Raw genomic sequence first — 23,733 nt, 5'->3', positions numbered from 1 at the left:
GATAAAGAAAGGGCAATGAAAACTGTTCCCAATTAAGGATTAAGGAGAATGAACAGATAACTAAATAAAATGCAGGATCCTGGAGTGAATCCTATAGCTATGAAAGAAATTATACAACTGATAAAATTTTAATATAGATTGTGGGTTAGATAATGGTATCTATATCTATCTAAAAAGAGAGGGAAAAAAGAAAGGAGGATTGATATAGCAAATGTAAAATATTGGTAAGTCTGGGGCAAATCATATAAGAGAATTTCTTGTAGTATCACTGCAGATTTTCTGGCAGTTTGAAAATATATCAAACCAAAACTTACTGAAAAGTTATCCCCAATATTAAACCCAACAGAACCAGGACTACAGTCACAAGCTCCTCCTTCAAGAATAAAACTTAAGAATCTGGCAGCAAGGTTCCTGCAGCCCTGAGATGGAGGAGTTCCATCACTGGGCACACACATGGAGCAGCTGTTTGAGGACTCTGAAAGGTAAATCGCAGCAGACAGATTGGGGAATAGGGCTGAATTCCAAGGACCACTGACCTGGGGGCACTTTTGCCATTTTGTTTCCATATCCCCTGGCTGGAACCCAGTGCATCCTGAAAGCTGGAAGTGGGCCTCAGTACGTAGACACAGAGAACTCTAATAAAGAGATCTCCGTGTTTGACACTAGGAACAGGAAGGCAAACTCTTAACTCTCATTCTTATTTATCTCTTACATATTAGTATCCTAAAGAAGGGAAATGAGATATTGATACATATACCCAATTAGATGAATATTAACGATGCTATGTCAAGTAAAAGAAGCCAGTTTCAAAAGGCTACATACTGTATTATCCATTTGTTTAACATTATTTTAAAAACTTCAATATTACTTTATTTTCAATTGACTTGCCTGAGATGATCTTACATTTTATAACATTCTTGAAAAGATTAAACTTCGGTGACAGAGAAAATATCAGTCATTGCTGGGTGCAGAGGATGACCGGGGTGTGACTATAAGATAATAGCATGAAAGAGTTTGGGGAAGAAAAATGCAAGTGCTGTGTCCCTGATGGTGGTCAGGGTTCTAGGACACAGGTGTTCCACTTCAGGGACCTGCACACAGCTGATTTTGCTGTTATGTAACTTTTAAATTAATTTTTAAAGAAGGAAAAAAAAACAGCTATGATTTATTTAAGAACACATTTACCTCTGAAGTAGAAAGACAGAAAATTTTTTAAAAAATCACTGAAAATCAGCCGCTATGACATAGGCGCAATTCATTTTACTGTCAAATTGTCATGTTCTTTTGGATAATTTGGAGAAAAACATTCACCAGCAGAAGATAGACAGTTTGGAATTCAACAACTTCCCTGACTCCCTAAGGCGCCTCCTGGAAACAACAGCCCAGTGACTTGCCAAACAAGGTTTCCTGCTCAGTGTGCATGGGTATTCCTATGGCTTGTGGTATCTATTTCCAAGAAGAGAGGGCCATCTCTGGTTTTAGAGACTGGAGATGTTTCCAGTGGAGGTGGGTAGTCAGGGTGAGGAGTTGCTGAGAAGGACCAACTGCCAAGTTTCCAAGTGTCCTCACCAGAGGAAATTATCTTCATGAATTCACTATGGTCCAGAGAATGCTCCTTGCCCTTCTGGGGTCAGAGATTTGATGCTGCCATTGCCTTGGAGATGATGGGACACACGAAACAGAAACAGAGTTATTCATAGCTTTTGTATGTACTAAAATTGTGAGCTGATAACACTTTCTTAATTTATCCAACCCCTTTTCGGGGACATATAGTTCACAAGCAGCTATTGGTAGTTCATTCATTCATTCATTCATTCATTCTCCATCCATTCCTCAACATCTTCATTGTGACAGATGTTACACTAGGTGCTGGACAAACAGAAATAAATAATGCATGCCCACTGCTTTTGAGCAGCTCCTTTCCTCCAAACCCCCAAGGTTTGGCTGTAGGGTAGAGAATGTGATAGCCAGCTGACAGGTATTCCAGGCCCTATGGCAAGGATGCTTCAGGTTGTGATTGAACAGATAAGGTTATGTGCAATCAGTTGCTCTCTTGGGAATTGCTTAGCAAAAAATTATCATCACTCACCTTGGCTAGACTGAGAAAAAAGTTGAAAACCTAGGATTGCACCCCAAATTGATTATTACCATGAGGAATTGCCCCTCTGTGAGGTTCCAGCCTTTATCATGGCACAATACTAGATACTAGGCACTAACATCCACTGTAGAACTAAGGGTGACAGCTTTTACTCTCAACCCACACTCAGGAGTTTTACTCCAATTTACATCTCTCTGTGTTTATTACCTTGTGTTGTCAAACATACTATCCTTATCAGGCTCCTGGGTGAAGCCAGGAACCAACTCACAGTTATGTTTGTTATTCTCTCACTCCTGCCTGTCCCCAGCAGATAGATTCAGCACTTTGCTAATCTCTGCAAATGACATGTATTTGTGTTTACAAGAAAGTGGAGTCAAGGAAGGAAGAGGAAAAAAGAAGAGAGAAAGCAGTTGAAGTGGGGCTTAGGCTTCTTGGGATTTGAAGTTTCTTTAAGTACCACTTAAGTAAAGCTTATTTTTAATAGGAGAGTATAAGAAACATACTTTTCAACTGGAAAAAATGGGGGAGGGGCTTTGATCTTGGCTGTCACTTGTTAGCTGTTATCTTTATAAGGTAATTATCATCCCCAGGCCTCATTTTTTTTCAACCATAAAATAAATGTTTGGGCTTGGGGATTTCTAAATATTCTGGTATCCATTGATTCCTGAATTTCTTGAGACAAAAATTCTTCCTTTGAGGTTCTCCACTGTTTATTTTGTAATTTGTCTCATCATTTTCTTTTGACACTTAAAAGGACTTTGTGAAAACTACTAGTGTAAGAAAAGATTTCCCATAACTATCCTATCATATATGTTTCCTATTAGGGCTTCTGACATTCCACATGTTTTCAAAGGTAATTGGAAATACTAGATACAATTTAAGGGTCATTATTGTGTTAGCCAAGAAAATAGCTAATGATGACTTTAGCTACTGGGCTATTTAGCCGATCATAGAACCCATTAGCTCAATTAAGTAAATCCAATAGGAAAAAACATTTAGACTTAAAAAGCCACCCAGTACTACCTACTACTTGCCTATAAGGCTTTTATTTCATGGAGAATGCATATTTGTTCATTCTGTAGAGAAGAAAATAATCAGGTCAACTGATTTAGCAGATGCAGTGACTCGAGATTGCTTAGCCTTTATAAGACAAAAATTATGCTAAATGGAAATTTCAAGAGAGCAGGTAAGACAAGAGACCTGTGTAAATCAGGGCTTGAGCTTTCTTGAAATGTTTTATTTCACTGTGATGAGGCAGGTCTGAAAATAGCACATAGACTTTTCTTCCCTTAAAGGATTTTCTTCAATCTTGAGTGGTATATATAGGTTAAGGTTTGCAGGAAGGCAAGAGGGTAGCACTGGGATGAATGTTTATGGTCCCCAAACATTCTAATTCCAGGTGTTTATAGCATTCAGATATTAAGTAGGCACTTAAGCTTTCAAGGACCAAGACCACAAGAAAACGCTCAGGTTAGCTTGTAGTTTTCTATTATTAAAGTGGGCAGTCAGTTTATAGGATGTTTGGAGTGACTGTTGAAGAGAAAAGGATACCACTGCTTGTATTATTAATATTTATAGTAAAGTCATTATATGTAGACCATGCTATTACCAGAGAGATTTGCTTCATTGAACAAATGTTCAATTTTTCTTTTTCTTTTTTTTTTGTACCAGGGTTTGAAACCAGGGACACTAAAAATTGCCACATCCCTAGCCCTTTTTACTTTGAGACAGGATCTCACTAAGCTGCTTAGGGCCTTGCTAAATTGATGAGGCTGGCCTCAAACTTGTGATCCTCCTGTCTTAGCCTTCTTAGATGCTGAGATTACAGGCATGAGCCACTACATTGGGCTCAAATGTTCAGTTTTGATGGAGCAGTGAGATGTTTCATCCAATTAAAATTTCAAGAATTGATGGTTAAGTGGCATGCTGGCAACAGGGTAACAACTAGCTATCCAGCATTGATTTGCAGTACTTGCTGATTTTTTTTTATGGGGTAGATGCATCCCTCATGGCTGATATCAAGCTATCAATGTGAAACATCTAGCTTTGCACAACTGCTGTAAATTCAACAATAATTGGCTCTACTGAGCTGGCACAAGCAGCTCCAGTGTATTCACTACTGGATGTAACTTAAGCTAAAGTATAAGAGGAAGAATGGCTGGGTCTGTAATTGGATTCCAAGAAAGATTTTTTTTTTAATTAGAGCATTATAGTTATACATATGAGTTGGGTTCTTTTTGACAAAATCATGCATGCATGGAATTAATTTCAGTCCCCATTCCCCCAACTTTCCTTCTCTCATTCTCTTTCCTCTGATGATCTTCCTTTCACTTGTTTATTTTTGATTGGTACTTTCTACATATGCATAAAGGTAAAATCCCCTATGGTATATTCATACATGCATAAAATGTGACTTACTTAAATTCATTCCATATTTGCTCCCCTTTCTCAACTACCTTCCCCCCCTCACTCTTGAGCTCCCTCTTTTACTCCACTGATCCTCTCTATATTTTTGTGATATTGGATCCAAGAAAGTTATTCTTAAACAACCCACCTCAATGTGTGCTTTGCTGACAATTTCTATCCCAAATTACAGAGCACCTTTGTAAAGGAGCCCATTGGGAAAGGCTGGACCTCAGGAAGTCTCCATTTGACCTATCAATAATCCTTCATCTTCGGTGTAATCAGGGTAAAGGGAAGGTCATTTGGTTTCCCTGGAAATCACAAATAAAATAAGCAGACTTCATAACTGGAAGGTATAGGTTCTCTTCTAGTTCTGCTGCTCAGTGTGTAATTTAAGCCCCTTATCAACTCCAGTGCAGAATCTTGAGTGTGCTATAGTTCAGATCTGGAATGCCCCCTAAAGATCCTTGTGTTACATGCTTGGTCTCTAGCTTGGTGCTATTGGGAGGTGGTGGAAATCTTTAAGAGGTAGGACCTAGCTGGAGGTCTTCAGATCATTGGAGAGTGCCCTCCAAGGGCACTGTGAGACCCAAATCTCTTCTTTTTAATTATCTTTCCTGTGCAAGGGATGAGTGCTTTTACTCTGTCACTTGCTCCCTCTCTGATGTGCTTGCCAAAGGCCCAAAAGCAATGAGGCCAGCCAGTCATAGACTGGAATACTCCCAAACTGAGCCAAAATAACCTTTTCTCTTTATAAGTGGATTATCTCGCATATTTTTATACTAACATAAAGCTGATTCACACATAAATGTCAATACTCAGTGGATCCTAAGATATAAGTGATCACCACCCACAAAGAAGGTAGGAAGTTTCTCATATTTCCCCAGAGACTTATTAGGAGCTTGACCTCTCCCCCCCCCCCAAAAAAAAAGGATTTTTGGTTGACTGCACACAGTTGGGGGCAGATCTGCTTTCTCCAAGATTACCCCCTCCCTTTGCCCATGATCTCCCCGATTTTCTCAGTCCACCCAGTGCTGTGTTTCCTATTCCCAATTCCCCTTTCACCTGTATTTTGTGAGGTGGTCCCATATAAATTCTGTCAATCATGATGAAATGTTCATTTACAGAAGCAACTCAAGAATATCAAGAGGAAAAAAAATAGCCCACATAGGATTTCATCCTCCAATAATTCCATATAACGAAACAGTCACTTTTCATTGTCTGTGCAACTGTGCCTTAATATACATTATTTTTATTGATATATATTTATTTAAACATCACTTCTGTGCAGACTAGTCAATACATATCTACGAAACAGATGAATGAATGAGCAAATGAATGAATGAATGAATGAAGGTATATCTGTGTGAGTGGATGAACTGGCTTCTTAAACTCATTTCCAAGCCTTTAGGGCTGAGATACATTTTTCCCTATTTTCATATTTTTCTTTAGGTCCTCTGTTTATTTCTAGGGAATGGTAAATGGCTTTTTGCACTGTGAGGGGGGGATTTTGGCAGGGAAGTCTTACACTTTACCTGTCAACTACCTTCCAAACACACATGATTGGAGAGACAGAGGAAGCAGAAAACACACCATGCAATTGCTAACAGTTGGTAGAGCAGCAAGTGAACTAGAGTAGGTGGCATTTGTCCCTATTTCTACGCTCTGATCTGAAGCTTGTACAACAGATGTACTGGGGGCTGGAGGGCGGTGGTGCTCATTTGTGGAGGTGAAAATGCTAGGGAAATGTGCAGGCCACATCTAGCAGTGGCAGCAGAGTGCCGCAGGCTGATGAACCTGTTGGTCCTGCTGGGTGGTTTTTCTTCAGCAGCACTTTAACCATTTGCAATGCTAGAAGCAATGTCAAACATTGCTAATTTAGCATTTTTTTTATAAGGCTAGAGCTCTAGAACTGGATTGTATGGAACTTCTCACAAACACTGTGGTTTTATGTTTATTTCTGAATAAATTTAACCTCCAACTTTAAAACATTGGTATCCCAGAAAACTTTTGTGTTGCTTCTTCTAATTATAAAAATGACATGAGAACCGTATAATCCAAGTGCTGAGTCTACTAAGAGAGAAACGCTATAGACAGAGTAATTATAAAACCCTTCATGATTGAGAAACCTGATGTCTTTTCTTTGTATGTACATAGTATTTAATGCTTTTTCTTATCTCTGTTTTCATTTCTCCCTTGGTTCTTCTTTCCCTTGCAATACCTATTCTAGCTTTCATATTTCTCTAAGAAGAACAACAATAAAATACTCAGGAATGTTGCAATCATCAATCTAACACAATACATCCATTCTCAGGATCTTTGGAAATATTTTCACAATAAAAGTGGTTTTTAGAAAACACTTGGTAAAGGGGTGCTTTACTTTCAATTATCAAATCATAGTTGGTCTTTAACCTTATATTTTTAATCAATGTATATATTTAACTTAAATGGGTGTTAACCCCAGGGTAGATATTAGATTTCTGGCCTTTATGTGACTAGTGAAAATTTAAAATGTATAGATGTTTATTTCTTAAAATTAAAAAAAAGATTGGGAATCTATAGAAGATGTTATATTCTGATTTTTAAGAAGTCGGTGGTAAGACAATGTCTGTTTCTAATTTACACAAACTGGTTAAGAAAAAGAATTTAAGTCAGCTGATATTTTCCCTTTCATTATTTCTGATTTAAACCAGCTCATCTTTTTCCTTTCATTACTTACATGACATCTAATAACTGGTCTGATTTAATTTAAACATTTGCAGTGGGTCACTTTTGCCTTTGTGTATGTAGAACCAGTTTCTAAAAGAGTCGTATGCTTCACAAACAGGAATTTTGTTTTTATGTTTTGCATGAGAAACCTCATTTCAAAAGGCAACTTCTCTATTTTTCTCTATTTTGATGTTTTTTTAATGCCCAGAATAATGCAAATGAGATCATTAGTTATTGACAACATTGTCAATTAAGAGAATGAAATTACTCATAAACTCTACACACTTGACATCAAATTATACACTGCGTTTTTCATCAGAGATAAACCCATTATTTTTACTCATAACTTGGACTCTATTAAATGAAAGATTTGGCACACAATCTTTATTTAAAGAGAACAGGGGAAAAATTATCAATATCAACCATTATTTGCTATTGTTTAAATGGTCTCAAACCCTCAGCACCATAGATATTGGAAATTATATCACGTGGGAGGAAGTCCCTACTTCCATTCACACAGTGAGTCTACTATGAGAGAAATGCTATAGACAGAGTAATTATAAAACCCTTCATGATTGAGAGACTGAAAAGGGATTAGGCTAGCAACACTCAAACACTTTTCTGAGTTTGGTCTTATAGCATGGCCTTCTTCACACTCATCTGTACATATAAGTTATGAGTATCAAGGATAAGTATTGGAATTGCCCTACCTTGCATTTTATTACAGCTGTGAGTTGATTCCCAAATGTCAATGTGACTGTTTTCCATACATCCTGTTTGGGAAAGCAGCTGCAAATATTAATCTGTATGCATACACACCCACTCACCACAATCTCTTGTTCCCAGAGTACAATAAATTGCTAATGAAATCATTCATACACCCTTTACCCAACTTGGTTTGTAAATCACAAATTTTCTTTTAAGATTTGTTCATTACAATGTTAATGGGAGAAATGGGCAAAAATTAAAGTGTGTGTGTGTGTGTGTTTTTAAAACTGCCTTTTGTATTTCATCAGTAATTAATTATAGAATTTTAAAACTGAAAATGACTGTTAGAGATCATAAAATACGGGCAGGAGTGAAGATGAGTCACTCTGGCATATTGTGAAAACACTGAATTTGGAATTAGGAGTCTTGGACTGATCAAATATTTTATGAACAAGGAAAGTGCCACAGTAGTTAGAATGACTTAGATAGGTCACTTTTCTGAATGTCAAGTTGATACTTTATAATGAGTATCCTATAGAGATGAGGTCGTGAGAGTATGGGCAAGCTTTTGAGTTATAAAAACCACTTTAATTTAATTTTTAGTTGTCCAACCTAACTAGAGATGCTGACCAACAAGTTACAGAAAATTAAATGTGACTCGAATGAATCCATTGGGATTGGGAAAGAAAGTTACAAGAAATTTTCATCTTTTACTCAGAATATGAAATGTATTTTTTTATAGTAAATGAATATTCAAGTAAAAATTGATGTAATCAAAGATACTGTTAAAAAAAGACAGTAATCCCTTACATGAGAAAATACTATGGTATTTATAGACCTTTACCTCTATTACCATAAATGGCTTTTAGTACTCATTGTGAAAATATAGAGAAATAATATTTAAAAAGAACAAAATTGTATGTGTTTCCCTGACCCTAAAAATTAACATTGTCTTAAAAATTTTTCATTATTCCCTAGTAAATTAGATCCATTCTGAGATGTTTTCAAACCAACAAAATCTGGAAATGTCTGCCATAGAAACTAAAAAAACAAAGTAAAATAAAAATGCAGAGCATATTCAAACAAAGAAAGTGTCCCTGATTGAGAAGTTCTGACTTGTCATTTCCCTTAGACCAGCTGCTCAAAAGAACTTTTGCTTTTTATGGATCATTTGATTATTTACCGAGATTCTACCATAAGAACCCAAATCAGACAAAGGACCAAAAGTCATCTAATATTAGTACTACCTTGCTCCTAGAAAGATGGTAGAATTCTGGGGAGGATGTAGCCCTCCTGCAGTTATTAAGGTAAAACTGAGAGTTTAAAATATATACACAATAGAATATTATGTAGCCACAAAGATAAATAAAATTATGGCATTTGCTGGTAAATGGCTGGAACAGGTGACTATCATGTTAAGTGAAATAAGCCAATCCCAGAAAAACCAAAGGCCAAATGTTCTCTCTGTATGTGGATGCAAACATATAATAAGAGCAGGGGGCGGGAGAATAGAAGTTCATTAGATTAGACAAAGGGGAATGAAGGGAAGAGATGGGGACAGGAATAGAAAAGACAGCAGAATGAATCAGACATAACTTTCCTTAGGTCAAATATTAATACACAACAAGTGTAATTCTGAATTATGTACATCCTTAAGAATGGAATCCTAACTAGAATAGGTTACACTCCATCTATGTAAAATATGTCAAAATAACACTCTACTGTATATCTAAAAAGAACAAATAAAAAGAAAAACGCATAAAAATTTACAAACTTACGGAGTACTTATTCAGAGCAATGGATAAAAGAAATAAAGAGCCTCCAAATTGAAAAGGAGGCAGTCAAATTGTTCCTCTTCACAGATGAAATAATATTATATATAAAAAGCCTAAAGATTCTACCCAAAAAGCTATTAGAATTGATAAATCAATAAAGTTCCAAGAAATAAGATCAACTCAGAATACTCCAATAATGAATTAGCTGATAAAGAAATCAAGAAAGCAATTCTATTTAAAAGTGTTACAAAATGGTAAAATAACTCTACAATGAAAATAATAAAACACTGATGAAAGAAATTGAAGAGGACCCCCCCCACACACACACACACAGAAGAAAGATATCCAATGTTCATAGATTGGAAGAATCAATATTGTTAAAATATCCATACTACCCAAAGTAAGAAAAAAATCCTATGCAATCTCTATTGAAATACTTCAGACATTCTCCATATAACAGGAAGAAAACAAACTCTTAAAACTCATACCCACAAAAGACCCTGAATAGGCAAAGCAATCCTTAGGAAAATGAAGTAAGGCTGCAGACATCACAATACACGACTTCAAAACATACTGTGAAGCGATTTAACAAAAACAGCATGCTTCTGTCCATGATACGGTAAATGAGAACAGTCTAATTCTCTTATTGTAAAAAAAACTGTAAAAATAGGCAAATATATGAAGCAACTTGTTTGTTCAGGCATTGGAAAACCAGGCAAGCCTTGCTAAACCTGAGAAAAGATAAACTTCAATTATGCCCACTCTCTGCTTAAGAATAATTTCCTGAAAGTGGCATAGGGACCTGGAACCCAAGCAAAGGTTGATGATCTTGAGCAAAGAAAGTAGAAATTAAGTTAAAGCATTTATATTTACTAGAGTCTCTGAGCTATGGCACTGGAGAGAACCACTCTATTCAGAAGACCAGGAATGAAGTAGAAAGTGGAATTACTTGCTAGTGTTTGGCTGGTATCGGGAGTTGCTAGAGTTCTAACTCAGCCAGAGTTAAGAACTTTGCTAACACTTTGGCAGGCAGCTGACAGATCAGAAAAATCTCTTTCTAGGAGTAAAGTCATGGGTCAGTGTAAGGCCCACTCCTTTTAGTAATACCCTAAAAAAGGTATGAAATGAAACCAAATCTAAACAAATTATCTTAATTAGCTTAGTTGAATTGCCCATAAGAGCAAAAATCTACCCTTTACATAGGAGAACAATAGAATCTTTAGACTTTAAGATGTATTGTTTATGTTACTGAGGATATAATAAAAATTATTAGATATGAAAAAAACAACAACATGTGATTCACAGAGAAGACAAAAGCAGATAATGGATATCAAGATGGGACAGATTTTCAAGTTAGAAAATAAAACATTAGAGAAGATATAATAAATATATTTAAAGATATTGTCTTAACAATGAGCCATTAGGGAAGCTCAGCAGAAAAATGTAAACAGAAAAGGAAGGGAAGATTTTTGAACTAAAGACTATAATAACAGATTTTACAAACCTACTCTAAGATTTCATCTCATTCCTGTCGGAATGGCAGCTCTTATGAAGACAAACAACAATAAGTGTTGGCGAGGATGTAGGGGAAAAGGTACACTCATACATTGCTGGTGGGACTGCAAATTGGTACAGCCAAAATGGAAAGCAGTATGGAGATTCCTTGGAAAACGGAGAATGGAACCACCATTTGACCCAGCTATCTCTCTCTTCAGCCTATACCCAAAGGACTTAAAATCAGCATACTGCAGAGACACAGCCACATCAATGTTTATAGCAACACAATTCATAATAGCTAAACTGTGGAACCAACCTAGATACCCATCAGTGGATGAATGGATTAAAAAATGTGGCATATATACACAATGGAATTTTACTCAGCAATAAAAGAGAATAAAATCATGGCATTTGCAGGTAAATGGATGGATTTGGAGCGGATAATGCTAAGTGAAGTTAACCAATCCCCCCAAAAAAAAAAAACCAAATGCCAAATGTTTCTCTGATATAAGGAGGCCGATTCATAGTGGGGTAGAGAGCGGGAGCATGGGAGGAATAGATGAACTCTAGATAAGGCAGAGGGGTGGGAGGGGAAAGGAGGGGGCAGGGGGTTAGCAATTATGGTGGAATGTGAGGGACATTATCACTCAAAGTACACGTATGAAGACACTAATTGGTGTGAATATACTTTATATACAACCAAAGATATGAAAAATTGTGCTCTATATTATAATATGAATTGTAATGCATTTTGCTATCATTTATTTTAAAAGTAAAAAAAAGAAATTTTAAAGAAGACTATAGTAACAGATTTTAAAAATTAATTAGAGATAATTAATAGATTGAAAATGGAGGAAGACCAATTGATAGTAGTTATCCAATCTGAAGAGTGAAGAAGGAAAAAGGAAAAGAAAAAACAGATCCTCATAAAATGTATGATTTGCATAAAATGTGATTCCCAGGGGGAAAAAAAGGAGAATGAGAATATATTAAGAAATCATGGCTGAACTGTTCCTAAAATTGATGAAAATGTCAATTTACACACCTAGGACGCTTGGTGAACTATAAGCAAGATAAGACAAAGTAAAGCCTCATCAGAAGCAAACTTCTAAAGACCAAAGATAAAAAGTAAGTTTAAAAAATTATATACAGGGGGGGAAAAACAACATAAATGATGGCTTGCTTCTGATATGAAATAACAGAGTGCAGAAGACAATACAATGAACTTTTAAAAAATTCTCTGAAAACAGAAAAACATTATGTCAATACAGGATTTAACATAAAGAAAAGACATCCTCCAAAAATGAGTCTGAAATAAAAGCATTATAAGATCAATGAAATGTGAAAGAAGTTATGTCACCAGAACTGAATTAACAGTATAAAAAAGGACTGAAGGGAAACGGTATCACATGAAATTTAAGTCCACCAGAGAGAATGAAGTCCACTATAATGTTAAATAAAGATAAATATAAAATGTTATGATTTTCGTTCCTCTTATAAAACTTTAATGATAGCTATTGATTTAAAATTAAAACAATAATATTGTAGTGTTTATTCAGAATATAGAAGTTAAAGTCCAAAAATGGCATAAAGGTTAGGGCATAAATGGAATTACACTGTTGCAGGTGCTTTGAGTATGCACACTGTAATGTTAAGAATTTAGATATGAAATGTGAATTGAGAAAGTCAGTATTTGAAGCATTAGGTGCAAAGTGGGAGAATATTGATTCAATATGGACTTTGAATTACGTACAGGCTTTTCGGATTTTGTAAAATAAGTTTGTTAAATGGTAACATTGCCCTTTTGGATTATTACAGAAAAATCCCCTTGGCCTATATAGATTTCATTGTGTTCACTTTGTACCAGATACATCTCTGTGAATAATATCTTGAGGAGTTATGTATCTGTTGGCAGAGAAATTCATGATCTAAAAAAAAATGTACTTTGGGTAATGTTCAGGTTTATATTTTACTTGCAAAAAGCCAAATTAAAAATACAAATATAAAAAACTTGATCCTAGAACAAAATGGAATTTAGTAAATTCAGTATCCCTTGTTATCTCATGTGGTGATCACTTAAAAAAAAATCCAATAGTAATCATTACATTAAATGCAGATGATCTAAATGCCCAAATAAAAATTAAGATCATCAAGATGAATTTTAAAGATGCAAGGTCTAACTGTATGCTAGGATATGAGATAAAGTTGGAACTAAAAGGATGGAAAAAGATACATCATAAAAAACATAAGCAAAGTAAAGCTGTCATGGCTATATTAATGTGAGACAAAATTGACTTCAGGAAGGAGAGTATGACTAAAGATAAAAAGGGCCAATTTATACTAATTTAAAAACCAATTCAGGAGGAATATATAGCATTCCTACATGCATTGGACTTGATAATAGACCTAATAATAGACCATTAAAATACATAAAGCAAAACCTCACATAGGGACAAATAGACAAACCCACAACCATAATTGGATATTTTAACACATTCTTATAGTAATTGTTATATCCCATATACCAAAAAAAATCATTAAAGATACAGAAAACCTGAATATTATCAACCAATCTGACTTAGTTGGCATTTATAGAACACCATTAACAACCGCAGAATGCACATTCTTCTAACCATGCCTGGTTCAAGATCCACCATGTAATGAGCCATAAAATGGGATTTAGTGAATTCTAAAATATTGAAATCTTTCAGTACATGATTTCTGACAACAGATTAAAATAGAAACCAATATGATACCTACAAAGGTTCCAAATATGTATGTGTAAATTTAATAAGGTATTTTTAATGCCATATTGATTTTTTAAAACCTTACTAGTAAAATTTTCAAATTTGCATTGACAAGTAAAACACAGCACTTGGAAATTTGCAAAATGTAGCTAAAGAAGTGCTTAAAATGAAATTTATCATTTTAAATGCCTTACTGGACAGGAACAAAGCTTAAAATTAAAAGCCAAGTTTTGGGCTGGGGATGTAGCTCAAGCGGTAGCACGCTTGCCTGGCATGTGGGGGGCACTGGGTTTGATCCTCGGCACCACATAAAAATAAAATAAAAATTTGTGTCCATTGAAAACTAGAAAATAAATATTAAAAAAAAAACAAGTTTCCACCTTACTCATAATAAAATAAGAACAACTTAATCTAAAAGTAAGTCAAAGAAAATGAATCATTAAAAAAAACTAAGAAGAACCAAGAAAAATAGGAGATATTAACAAAGTAAAAAACTGATTTTTTGAAAAGGTCAACACAATTTATAATGTCCTAGCAGAACTAATCAAGAAATAAAGAGAAAAACAAACAGAAGAGACTTTGCAAAAGCTGGAGTCAAAGAAGATAGACATCTTACAACAGATCTTATAACCATTGTAAATAAATTAAGATAATATGATGACTTATGTGAATATGAAGTTACTTGAGGAATACTTAACCCAACTGATTTTTAAAAAGAGGAGTAAGAGGCTGGGATTGTGGCTCAGCGGTGGATGGCTCATCTAACATGTGCGAGGCCCTGGGTTCAATCCTCAGCACCATAAAAATAAAATAAATACAATAAAGATATTGTGTCCAGTTACAACTAAAAAAGAAACATTAAAAAGAGTAGTAAATTGGAGTTATCCTCTATCTATTAGAGAAATTGAATTTCTAATAAGAAAAATCTTGCACAAAGATATATCAATATCTAGAGAGTGCCTCAAGTAAATTGTATGAAACTTTGAAGGCATAATACAAAATGTAAACAACTTCTTTTAGAATATGAAATGGGAAGTCAGTTCTTCCTACTCATTTTAAAAGGCTATAACACTGCTGAAAAAAAAACAATGAAATTGAAAGAAAATAAATTTATAGAACAATATTTCTCATGAACACAGATGTAAAAAGGCAAACTTAAAGACATTAAGAAAGTGCATTATATGAAATAAAGTACACTATATAAAAACAATGGCCATTATGACCTAATTGAGTTATTCCCAGGAATGCGAATTCAGTTTAGTGTTGAAAATCAACACATGATGCTGGGTGCTGTGTCACATGCCAGTAATCCCAGCCTCTCTGGAGGCTGAGGCAGGAGAATCGCAACTTCCAAGCCCTGTTCAGCACTTTAGCAAGACCCTGTCTGAAAATAAGAGGTAAGGACTGGCAATGGAGCTCAGTGGTAAAGCGACCCTGTGTACCAAAAAGAAAAAGGAAAAATAAGTCAACTTATGGTCCCTCCGATGTCAGTTAAGAGGTAGAGGGAGCAGTGTTCCTTCCTTCACAGTAAAGAAGGAAAAGAAAAACTAATCAAGCAGATAATTCAGGAACTTTCTTGAATCCATTAGAGATCTCACATGGCAGGACAAAGAAGTAACCCCAGATCTGGGGAGAGACCAGAATCTGCAGGGAGAAATAGGAACTAAACAATTGTTACCTGTGGCAGATGCCCTTTCCTGTCACACAAGTCACTAAGAAGATCCAGTTTAGAAATGTTAATGAGTTGCTCTAGGCCACTTGTGGATGAGAAGCCTCTGGCCTCACAGAGTATTCACATGCTTCCATAGTCCTTTCCTCCTTGGACACTGCCACGTACTGACAAAGATAGGGAGACTGTTAAGAAAATTACCCTTTTGTACCGACTTAGGGGAGGGAACAGTAGCTACTGCTGAAACTCTGCCCAGATTCATGTTCAATATATCTCATAAGGGACAAAAACCTTAATTTCAGGGAGAACAATAAAAACTGTCAGTTTAGGGCACTAGTGAAAATCATTATAGTTACAAGAAGGAAAGAGAAAAAGAAAATACAATTATCCTGAAGGAGTGGACTTGTAGAGAGGTAGAGGTAGTTGTAAATGCCATACTCTCAATACCTAATGAACAGTTTTAGCCTCATATTGAGGCTTGGTCAGAACCCCAGAGAATATTCCTTCCTCTTCTTCCACTCACCCTCACCACATTCACAAGTGTTGAGTACATGCAAACCCTTTGCTAAGATTGCTAGAGACAGATTGTCTCTGGGGGCACAGTACAGAAGGCTGACTGGAAACCAAGAAAGGAATAGTTATTGATGGAAAAACACAAAAACAAACAACAAAAACCACTGTCGCAAAATTAGCCTTCGCCCTAAACACAAGTTATCACTGGAGGAATCTGAGACTATGGTGTTTACTGGAGATAATTCAGCAATAACAAATTTTAAACCCAGCTCAACTCATGAGTATATTAATATAAAAATCCTACTATATTGAAAGTCTAGCAACAGGAAAGACATGTATGTTTGTCCTTTGCATCATGCTCAGATTTCAACAACAAATTAAGAGGCAAAACAAAAGAAAGCACAACCACAGCTGTGTGGAAATAAAGCAATCATCAAAACCGGACAAAGACATTGAACCATCAAATGGAGAGTTTAAAATAACTGATTAATATGTAAATACTAAAGGAAAAGATAGACAGCATGCAAGATCGGATAGGCATTGTCATTAGAGAGATGAAAATGGTAAGAAAGAGTCCATTGCGAATACTAGAAAACAAATATGCAATAATAGAGATGAAGATAATTTTTTTTATTGGTTGTTCACAACATTACAAAGCTCTTGACCTACTTGAATCTAATGTATGACATATTTCATACATTAGATTCAAGTGGGTTATAAACTCCCAATTTTTACCCCAAATGCAGATTGCAGAATCACGTCGGTTACACATCCACAATTTTACATAATGCCCTATTAGTAACTGTTGTATTCTGCTACCTCTCCTATCCCCTACTATCCCCCCTCCCCTTCCCTCACATCTTCTCTGTCTACCCCATCTACTATAACTCATTTCTCTCCTTGTTTATTTTCCCATTCCTCTCACCTCTTATATGTAATTTTGTATAACAATGAGGGTCTCCCTCCATTTCCATGCAATTTCCCTTTTCTCTCCCTTTCCCTCCCATCTCATGTCTGTTTAATGTTATTCTTTTCTTCCTGCTCCTCCCTGCTCTGTTCATAGTTGCTCTCATTATATCAAAGAAGACATTTGGTATTTGTTTTTTAGGGATTGGCTAGCTTCACTAAGCATAATCTGTTCTAGTGCCATCCATTTCCCTGCAAATTCTATGATTTTGTCATTTTTTATTGCTGCGTAGTACTCCATTGTGTATAGATACATTTTTTTTTATCCATTCATCTATTGAAGGGCATCTGGGTTGGTTCCACAGTCTAGCTATTGTGAATTGTGCTGCTATGAACATCGATGTGGCAATATCCCTGTAGTATGCTCTTTTAAGGTCTTCAGGGAATAGTCCGAGAAGGGCAATAGCAGGGTCAAATGGTGGTTCCATTCCCAGCTTTCCCAGGAATCTCCAAACTGCTTTCCAAATTGGCCACACCAATTTGCAGTCCCACCAGCAATGTACAAGTGTACCCTTTTCTCCACATCCTCGCCAGCACTTGTTTGACTTCATAGTGGCTGCCAATCTTACTGGAGTGAGATGGTATCTTAGGGTGGTTTTGATTTGCATTTCTCCTCTGACTTCTAGAGATGGAGAGCATTTTTTCATGTACTTGTTGATTGATTGTATGTCCTCCTCTGAGAAGTGTCTGTTCAGGTCCTTGGGATGGGCTTAATGGTAGGCTTGATGTAGCCAGAGAAGAAATCTGTAAGCTGGAACTTCAATCCATAGAAATCCTACAAATTAAAGGCAAAAGAAGAAAAAAGTAAGGAGAAAATTGGTAGATTGTAAATCAGAATATAGCATCCAAGAATTTCAGACAATATTACATGGTCTAAAATATACATAAATGAAATTCCAGAAGAGAAAGAAAAGAAGAAAAAGAGACTGAGGAGAAAAAGAAAGAGACTGAAGCTAAAGAAGTATTTGAAGAAATAATGAAAGAGGACTTTTCAAAATTAATAAAATTCAAAATCCAAATCATAGATCAGAGAATACTAAGCAGGATCAATACAACAATAAACATAGAAGCAAAACCATCTGGGCATATTCTAGTCAAACCATTGAAAACCAAAGTCAACAACAAAATCTGAAGGCAGCCTGAGAGAAAAGAGATGTTACCAAGGAGAAGCAAGGATAAGATCTGCGACACCTTCTCAGCAGAAAACATGTCAGTGAGCAGGTAGTAGCATGACATCTTTAAGGTGCTAAAGGAAACTGTTAACTCAAAATTTTACAGTCAGAGAAAACAGCCTTCAGAAATTAAGTAGAAATGAAGACTTTCTCAGACTAACAAAAACTAAGGGACTGACTGCATTGATAAAATATCTTAAAGGAATTGCTTCAGCCAGACAGAATACGATATAGGTCAGAAACTTGACTCTATAAAAGAAGATGAAGAACATTTTGAAGATGGAATAAAAGTATGTAAAGTATAATTTATTTTATTACTAATTGCCCTATAAGACAACTTTTCTTTTTCTTTTTTTAGAGAGAGAGAGAGAAAAGGAGAGAGAGAGTATATTTTTTAATATTTATTTTTCAGTTTTCGGTGGACGCAACATCTTTATTTTATTTTATGTGGTGCTGAGCATCAAACCCAGCGCCCCGCACCATGCCAGGAGAGCGCATTACCGCTTGAGCCGCATCCCCAGCCCCACAAGACAACTTTTCAAGGCAAAAAATAATAACATGTGTTTTATTACAGCATACTGTTTTAAAGTGCTCACTCAACTCATGAAATAGGATGATTGATGTGAAGACTATTCATGTGAAGACTATATGATTGATATAAAGACAGACTATTTAAAAATAATAACTTTTTAAGACAACTGCTGATAATTATTGTAAAATTAGTAATTCAATAGAGGAAATAAAAATTGCATTATGATTGTTTAATTAAACCTAGAGAAGGAAAAAAAAAGAAAATGAAGCAGATAAAAAAAAATCAGATAACAAGATATTAATCCAACCATTCTGAAAACCACTAAATATGAATGACCTAGCACATCAGTTGTTGATCATATTCTTTTATTATCATTTAAATATCTGTGGGGTTACCAGTGGTGTCCTCCTCATATTTGTATTGATAACTCATCCTCCATTTTTTTTCTTGATTAGTCCAACTCAGAAAATTGTCTATCACATGATTTCATTCAAGTGAAAATATAGAACAGACATAACCATTCTACAGTGAAAAAGTCAGGTCATTCATTTCCTGAGCAGGAGAATCTGGAAAGGTGATGACAGGCAAAGGGTACAAAGAAAATCTCTTAAAAGCCACAGAAATATTCCATATCTTGACTGTTATGGTAGTTACAAGGCCAGATATGGATATATACATTAGATAGAGATAAAAATTTCCCAAAACTTATCAACCATTTACAGTGTGTGCATTATTATGTGCAAATTATATCTCAGTAATGTTGATTGAAAAAAGAACCTACTAGCAGAACAAAACTCATCAGTCTTTCTTTAATTTTCTATATCCTTGGCAGCAGCAGATCTGTAAATCTGTTCACACCCTAATTCAAATGCCAATATGATGGGCCTCAGCCCCAATGGTCTTTTGCAAAAATATTTCCAGGTCCTTGGGATACAAAGATTGACTCTCCCATAAAATATAAAAACAATGGTAGGCAAATTCAAAGTTTTATGTAATTGTGATATATAATAAGTTTGGCTGGCAGGAATGCTATTTGCAATCCTGAGATAAAAATCATTTTTGCAGTGTTCTAAAGACAAACTAGGATTTTATGACCCATTAGCATTACGACCCAGTCCTCTAGAAACTTTATCTTAATGATTACATAGTAAGGTCTGTCTCTACAGTCTACAAAAACTTTCCCAGAATTTATCAATTTATTATATATTTAACACTTTACATTCTACTTTGTTTCCAAAAATACTCATGGTAGGTAACAATAAGTTTTTTTAATGTTTTTATAACTTAAGGGAAAAGGGAAGTAGTAGCTTTTTGTACCTTGCCTGAAAGAACAATTGAAGACACAAAACCAACATCCAAGGCCCCTCAGGAACTAATTTTAACTTTCTTCTCTTCACTCAAATTCAAGGAGGCTTTCTGGCCTATTTAGTCCTAGGGACAAATTTCTGTGGGAGGAGCCCAATCATTAAAATTCCCTTTTTATGGGACTTCAGATGAACCCCAGTATGCGTTGGCAGCCAAAGGTGGGAGAAGGGTACTGTGATTTAAGACTGGAGGAATTGCCTGGAGAGACAGCAGTGAGTTCCCAGCCCATCTCTCATTAGTACTATATGTGAATGAGAAATACTTTGTTGGAGAGAATTATATTTTTTAAAAATTCTCTTAGTGGTTCTCTTTAATTCCTTTGGCACCACTATCTGGCAGCTCTAGTATAATTGAGGTCAACTGACATAGATAGCAAAGAGGAAGAGCTGAATGTTCCAACCCGATTCTGATTTCAGCCTTCAGGTAAAACATTCTGGAATTATCAGTTTTATTCCCCAAGGTCACCTCTTAAGAACAGAACACAGTCTCAGCGTGAAGCTGGTATCCCCAGAGGTTCAGATCCTAGAAAGCCCTGCACTACCGCAGTACAGCCCAAGTTGTTTGGAAAGTAATGTAAGCCTGGGGGATTCTGGCTCAACATGACAATGGTCAATGTCACAGGCTGTAGAAACAATTATACAAAGACTTCTAAATTCACAGGAGAGAGGGCTCTCTGGAGAATAGATGGGTCAGAGCAGGCTTTATAGAGCAACAGGACCTGAGCTGCATCTGAAAGTTGCTTGTCTGTAGACAGGTTGGTTGGAGGACTTTTTTTTTGTTTGATTTGGGCTGAAAGTCCTGAAGAATAATTTTGATTCTTTAAATATTGCAGTGGCTGTTGACCTGGTTGGAATGTATTTGTCAGCATTGCCAAGTTTACTCGGTTTGCTACTGCTGCTAGAGGGTTAGATCTGACCAGAGTAACTCAAAAGTCTTCTATGGCTGCTTGATCCCTTGTCTGAAGCGTTCGATTTTATTTTACATCAACTTTATTCTTGGAGATTTTGGAGGGTGGAAGGGCCATTGAGTTTCTCTAATTCCCACCTGCAGGTACAGCCTATTCTTCTGTAAAATGTATTTTACTGGTATTTATGGAACAATTTATGCTGTCTAATCAAACACGTTAAAACACTTATTTTTGCTTTCCTCAATTCTGTCAATTGTTAATAATCATGTTGTCATTTTTTTTCCAGACTTGGCACCAAAACTTTATTCATTCGCCTTAGAAATTCTGCCACCAACCTACTATAAAAACTGTCATTATCTCTCAAAGTCACAGTCCTGACATCTGTTAAGTAAAGGTTTATTTTACACTTCAAAAGTCAATCTACACAGCTGACTAGACTCCTTCAGAATCTTACAGCTTGCTCTTGTCAAATGTTTGAGATAATAAAATTTGCTTTTAGAAAAATATTTGCTTTTCATAGAAAAGAAAATTATCAAGAAATTGTTTTGTTTCTTTCTCTGAAAAAAACAAAACATAAGTATTCTTATCAATTGGTTGTCATAAAAATATAAAAATAAAAGAAACTGGAGTAATAATTTCTGTGTGTTTCATTTCAATTGACAATTTCTTTCTTCTAATACCCTTGAAGGTTGAATGAGTCTTCTGAGCTCCAGATAGAAAAAAAATCACTGTAACATGATTATCCTTGAGGAGCAGAAGAGGCTGCTGTCCTGTTTCTGTTCTACTAGTCTCTCTGCACAGCCTCCTTCTGCCTGATTTGTATTTGAACTATGGCCTTCTGTGTGGAAGGTTCACTTTGACCCACATCATAAATCTAGAGGACCAATCCCCACTTGATTACATCACTGGAAACAAGAAAATAAACAACTTACAGAGCAGCTATTCTAAATTGGGTGTTGTCCTAAGAACTTCTGTGCGCCACCTTGTTTAATACTTACAATAATTCTACAACATAAATAGTCTCTTACCTGGGGTCTGATGTCAAAGCTTATGATATAAAACACTGTGCTGATCCTTTCACTAACAAACCTTTTTTTTTTCTTGTATGGCATATTACATTTCCAAGCTTCGAACTTTATTTTCCAATGGGAACACATGTCTCTGCAACTGTGAACATTTGTGAACCTGTAAATTCTTAACTTTAGGTGAGAAATATCTGTAGGCATATTGTGCCCTGTTTTTTTTTTCTCTCATGGGACCCTACATATCTAATATAAACAGTGGTGGGTCCAAACATAAAGTTTACAAGAATTCTATAGGTGTTCTCCTGCCTAGAATGATTTGCTACTGCTTCTGACATAAAAGGCATAATTTGCTCTCTAGCCTTCCACATCTCAGATGGTTGACTCATTGCATGGGTAACAGAAAGAGAAATCAGAAGATGTGGTACCTGGTACTTGTTCTGCCATTAATTAGCTATATCATGTTGAAATAACAGATTGGCTTCTTTCAATTCCATTTTCTTTTTGTTGCTGAAAAACAATAGTACCTACTTCTCTGGTTGTTATGAGAACCAAATGAATCGTGTGGAAATTACTTGAAAACGATAGGGACTTCTGATGATGTTAAAATTTGTTCTTGTTACACCTGGGTAGAACCCTTTACAGCTTCCAATGTTCTTCAGTTGGAAGCCAACCACCTTATTTCCATTCACCAATCCAGGTTCCGGTTTATAAGAAACTGGAATAGTTTTGATGTTCATAAACAGAAAGATGGGGCTTTGGGGAAGACTATAGTAGGCTCACAGGTTCCCTGGGTATCTTGAGAAATGAGGAGCTCAGGGGGGACTCTGGAGGCCAGAAGGAGCAGTCTAGAAGGACAGAGCCCCAGATAGTGCTACTGTTACTGTTTGAACCCACCTGATGCCACTATGATGAAGAAATTCTAAACTCTTCCTTTAGTTTTGCATATCTTGCTCAGGAGGGAAGTAATAGATTGACCAAACAGAGGTCCCATGACTGTGCTTTGGATGCCAAACCCAAGGGAGGAGGTTTACTTTTATTTATCCCCCATAAAAGGAAAATACAACTGAGTATACAATGGATATTATGCACAGTGGGAGATATCCCCAAATGAAAAGGGTTGGGTACTAGATAGTGAATTCAAAAAAACCCATATCCACAACTTCCTCCATAATCTGGCCCTCTTAGCTGCATCAGGCACCACCAACTTCTCCCAATCATACCAGGCATATTTCACTTCCTTTATGTGCCAAGCTCTCCTCTACCTCAGGGATAATTAAGATAACTGGAATTCTCAATTCTTTGCCCTCTCCTTTGGCTGAACCTCTTCAGCTTTCAAGTCTCATGTGGGAAGTACTTGTCTGGCCAGTACCACTCCTGGCCAAATCTAGGTTAACCCACAACCTCATAGTGTACTCCCTTTTTATCTTGTGGTATTTACAACTAAGTAATCACCGGCATGATCTTTTAAATACCTACCTTATTCACTAGATGCAAGTTGCAAGAGAATAAGGTCTATATCTAATTCATGGATATATCCTAGATGTCAGTAAACACTAAGTAAGTAAATATTTATTGGATGCATGAATGAGTTAATAGAGAAGTGTATGAAGATGTTTCCAGCCTTCCATCAATACTGTACAGCTTTCC

The 23,733-nt window shown here is 35.9% G+C and overlaps 1 long non-coding RNA gene across 1 annotated transcript; it reads left to right on the top strand.

Moving 5' to 3' along the window:
- The first annotated feature begins 253 nt into the window (after window positions 1-253).
- LOC144367040 (uncharacterized) lies at window positions 254-21,696 on the top strand. Its single transcript, XR_013426246.1, has 2 exons — window positions 254-482; window positions 21,348-21,696. It is a non-coding gene; the product is annotated as an uncharacterized LOC144367040 (long non-coding RNA).
- The last annotated feature ends 2,037 nt before the right edge of the window (window positions 21,697-23,733 follow it).

The sequence above is a fragment of the Ictidomys tridecemlineatus genome, chromosome 10 (genome assembly GCF_052094955.1).
Source record: "Ictidomys tridecemlineatus isolate mIctTri1 chromosome 10, mIctTri1.hap1, whole genome shotgun sequence".
Taxonomy (NCBI): Eukaryota; Metazoa; Chordata; class Mammalia; order Rodentia; family Sciuridae; genus Ictidomys; species Ictidomys tridecemlineatus.
Note: the sequence above shows the minus strand (reverse complement) of the source record. Positions and strands in the feature narration are given on the sequence as shown.